The sequence below is a fragment of the Tupaia chinensis genome, unplaced genomic scaffold, assembly GCF_000334495.1.
Source record: "Tupaia chinensis unplaced genomic scaffold, TupChi_1.0 Scaffold138126_1, whole genome shotgun sequence".
NCBI classification, from domain to species: Eukaryota; Metazoa; Chordata; class Mammalia; order Scandentia; family Tupaiidae; genus Tupaia; species Tupaia belangeri.
The window spans coordinates 88,003-92,936 of NW_006198026.1; the positions used below are offsets into that span (position 1 = coordinate 88,003).

Here is a 4,934-nt window from a genome sequence, read left to right on the forward strand (position 1 = left end):
TTTTGAAGACCCTAACATAACAAGTGCCATTGTTGTCAGAAACATCTTCCCTCCATTGTGCAGTTAATGCTTTAGTCAATGTGAACAAGTCATTCCTGATTTTCTAGACCAATAGAAACTGTGATAGCTACCACTGAAAAATAACACGTTTGAGCTACTATATCATTATCTACTGACTGACTTTGGCAACAAAGAAAAAATTCTCATGCTGGCAATGAAACATAGCATGTCACAAAGATGGGACTCTTCTGACTTTACGCCACATTGCCTGTGAGAAGGATGGATGGCTGTGCTTGATCGCTACTTGAAGCATGTGGTTCATGAGGCATAATGTGAGCATTTAGGCATTTACAGTCATGAAGACTGTGTCTTCCTCACTGCCATTTTTCTTGAACAGCTACTTCGTATCTGACACTAATGCCCTTAGCCAGAATTCTTAGGAACAAAACCAAAAATATATTTGGTTTGAAAAATTTCCTAAGTATGGTCCCTGTCCAGTGTAAATATCTGTTTAAAAATCAGAAGTGTATATTAATAGGAAGTTAATTAAATGTTATAATCTCACTGTATATAACACACTTACTATGGTTTTAACTACGTGTAACGATATTATATGGATATGATTGAAAAGTAATGATAGCAAATAGCTAACAGTTTAAGTCTAGGTAAAATAGAGAGCTTATTTGGGAAGAATTGTCTGTTTAACCATTATTTTTCACTGAGAGATGTACTGTTTGCCTTGGGCTATGCCTCAGAAATGGGGAGAGGGACAGGGCACTGGAAGGCCTCTTGGGTGGACAAAACAAGTAGCTCTAATTCACTGCATTCTGTTCTTTCTTCCTTTTGACATAAAACAAAAAGCATAGAACTATGCCCTAGAAACTGACTATGGCTTTCTCCAGATAGTATCATAATATACTCTGCAAACAAGGTAGTAAATGATATTAAAGCAACAAATAATTAGAGCTTGCATTCCCTGAGCTTTCACCACATGCCAGGTAAAGTGCTAAGGGCCTTACATTCACATTTGATATCTTCATGATACCCTAATTAGTAGAGATTACTGTTATCCCTACTGTAAACATGAAAGAAACCGAGGCCAAGGAAGTTACACAAACTGTTCAAGATTGCAGAACTAGTAGGTGACAGAATCAAAATTGAAACCCAGGCAAACTGACCCTCATCCTGTGTTCTCAATAATTTTGCTATGTGGGCTATCAATATCCACATGCAGCATTCTTGAGAGAATAATATTAGAATTTGTAGGATCCATTCATTACTTCATGTGCAGTAGTTGCTCTATCAAAGTTATTCTCTTATTGGGACACTGTTCATCAACTTTTCTAGAACTCAGATTACACTCATAGGATTTATTCAGATGTCTCAGAAGTACAACGTAAATCAAATAATTTTTCTTCACTGTCCAGGAAGCTATTCCTGAAGATGCATATCTCCCCTTTCTTTTGACAAAAATATCGTGCTTTTCTTGTCTTGAATCAAGTGCTTTGCACAATATTTAGACTATCTGAGCCATTCTCTGGATGGAACTAAGGCATTTTCCTTAAGATTCATTTTTGTTCTTTTTCTTGTACAGACTGAATAGGACTCTATTATTTTCTCTGTGGTTTAGGTACCCAGCAAGGCCTACAACCACATGCTCTTTCAATATACCCTAAATACAGAAAGGTCTATTAGGCTCATGTGTTATGTTCAGATGGATAATTAGAGTAATCAGAATCTACTCACAGCCTCTGCAGAATGAGTTTTTACTAAAGGTACTAGCAATTGAATGTTTCTATTTAGATCTGGAAAGAACATGAACTTATCACTATTGGCAGCTCTTGCTGCATAGAAAGCTTTTGCTCTTATGCGTACTGAGAATTTGTCACATGTCAGCATAGAGCTATGTAAGTCATACTAATAACTATCTGGGAGATTTGGTTATCCATGTGAAGGGGCAACTCTGCTTTTATTAGTTTCTAAATGTATTTTAACTTCTATTGACATACATTAAAATGGAAATCTTGCTGTCCATTGATAGTGTTGGTAGTAGATTGTTTTTCTTTGTAGAATTCATTTTTAAAGAGTTTAGTTCTATTAAACTAAATACTGATGGTTAACTAAAGTCTTGGCTCAGCAGAGTGGGACCTAACAGAAATTAATCATGACTTAATTGACTGAACTAATTCAAGTTCCCTTCAGTCCACTGCACAACAATATTCTTGTCTTCCCAATGAAGACTAAATGGTACACTGCTCTGGGAGTATCAACTTCTACAATCTTTAACACTGTATTTTTACTGAGACTCAACGTTTCAATATATTTGAAATGATCTACAATATCTTCATAGTTAGGAAGACTAAATTAATTGACCTTACATACAATACACATCATAGCTGACCAGTTCTTATTATTTATTGCATGCATGGGTTAACATTTTTATCTAATAATATGGTTAAACACACAGAGAGACACCCACACACACACAGTTGACTGCGATTTACTGTTTTCCCCTACTCAAAGAGAATTTTAAAAGTACATTGAATTCCTCATGCTCCCACTATATTGCTATTGCAATGGTTTGACTATGTCCCCCAGAAAACTATGTGTTGGGACTTGATTGTATTGCCCGTATTATGATAGTATTAAATGAAAACTTGCTTGCACATTTAAATTCACCTTGATGGTGTCCCAGGGTAAGGACTAAGTATTAATGGGTGGTGATAGGTTCATGGCGATGGCATCATAGAGGCAACAGTCTCATAAATAGATGAAAGATGTGTCACAACACCCAATGAATTCTAGCTCTCATGAGAAGGGATTAGTTATCATGAAAGTTGGTTGTTTTATTATTTTTTTCAATTTTTTAACATTCTTTTATTGTAATAATTTATATGAAGGTACACAAAAATTAATCAATTGCTTTTACTATGTGACATGACATATCAATGCTGTTGCTTCTAGTACAGAATCAATAATTATTTTTATTACATTCAAGCAAATAAAGCATTTTTAAAGAGATGGTATTAACTGAGTCTTTTTTTGCTCTTATGACTAATCCATTATAAACAAATGCCAATCTTAAAAACACAATTCCAGAATAAGCACAGAAACACTGTTACAGATAAGGAAGGACAAGGAGCTCATGGTTCCCAAAGGGATGAAAAAGCAAAACTGATTTTATACTGTAGGTCTACATAAATAAAGAAATAAAAGCCCATACTTTTTTCTGTATGCAATGTATAGATTCCTTACACAAATAACTGAATGCTTCATTTCATTCACTTCAAAGGATGAACTTAGAAAAAGATTGAAAAGAGTTGATAATCAACACCCAAATTTTACGCTTATTTTTTTCTTTCTATCACTTTCCTGATGTTTTTAACATAAGCAAGGATGACTTTTTGGTAAACTGAGTATGTGAGTCTACAACTGTCTTGAAGAACTCTGGTAAGTTACATGTATCCCATGTTGCTTTTGGTTTCCCATCTCTTCTTAGCTTCAAACACCCATGCGAGTTTCTTCTTTTTTTTGAGCAATCTGTGAATTTTCAGCTTCTTTTTTGGCTTTTACAAAGTTGTGGCAGGCAACTGTTGGGCAATTTTTACACCAAACTCTCAAGTAGCTAGCTGGTTGCTGAGTTTCTCAGCCTTCTCAATATTCCATTCATCCTCTGTGGGACCAGCAGTTAGTGTAATGGCTATGTTGCTGGACTCCCATGTAGTCGACCATGGTTCAAGTCCTGGAACTGGCGGCTTAAACTCACGCTGGATGCATGTGCGAGCATGCCCAAGATACCCAAAGGAGAATGGAGGAGAAGGGATTGCGGCATGGCCATCCCTCCTGGGGGGTGGGGGTGGGTGATTTCTTGCTTTCTGTCTCTCTGTCAATCTCTGTCTTTCTAGTGAGCACATGTGCCCTATAGCAAAAAAAATCCTCTCAAAAAAAAAAATCCATTCATCCACAGCTTGTTCTATCCTCTTTTTAGGGCCTGAATTTTCAACTTTTTTCTTTTTAACAGGGGTTCAAATCTATCATTGACTCCAAAATACTGTGTGATCTCCTTCTACTGGGTTTCATTTGAGGACTTTTCACTTGGAGATTCATTTCCATTCTTCAATTTATCTTTTCTGGAGCATTTTCTTTTTTTCCCTCTGAATCTTGAGGTTGATGTTTTCTGTTCATAATGTCTTTTATGAAATTCTTGAAATTTATTCCACATATTTAAGGGAATTCTGGAAGGACACTCTTCATATGCTTTTGTATTTGCCTCTGCTTCAGTTTTTGATACATCTGGTAGGAGATCTGAGACTTCTGTTTTGCTAAAGGTCCCATCTTCTTTATCTTCCTGTATGTTAAGTGCAGAGGTCTCTGACATAGCTTCATCTTCAGAAGTCATCTCAACATCACTTTCATTTAGTCAGGAGGTAGCATCCCACCCCATGTATTCTCTTCACTCAAGGAAGCAGCCACATGGCAGCCATTTTAAGATCCTATCAACATTGCTGAGAGTTGGCTGTTTTAAAGGAGAGATCAGTCAGGGCCTCTCTTCCTCTGTGCCCATGCTTCATCCTTGTGCTCTAGTTGAAAATCCTATAGGCCTCGGACTTTGGACATTCCAGCCATGAGAATTGTGAATTTTGTATAAACTTCCATCTTCTTTATGAAGTCACCAGGCTCAGATTACCTGTTTGCAAAGCAAAACTGGACTAAGACAGCTATAAAAAAACATTTATCAATTGACATTTAAGTCTTCAATGATGATAGATTCCTAAAAACATGAGTAGGAAGAGAAGTACTGATAAAATTGGTAAAGAAATGGTCAAAAATTGTGTTCTGGTCTTAGTTTTCTGTGTATCATATTTGAGAAGGTGGTGAAGAGCTAGTTCTGAGGTGCAGTATGGTATACTGCTCAAGAGAAGCTGGATCTCCCA

General features: G+C 36.5%; 1 pseudogene; it reads right to left on the reverse strand.

The window, feature by feature from the left end:
* Positions 1 to 3,455: 3,455 nt before the first annotated feature.
* Positions 3,456 to 4,434, reverse strand: LOC102497762 (protein FAM204A pseudogene; annotated as a pseudogene).
* Between the last annotated feature and the right edge of the window lie 500 nt (positions 4,435 to 4,934).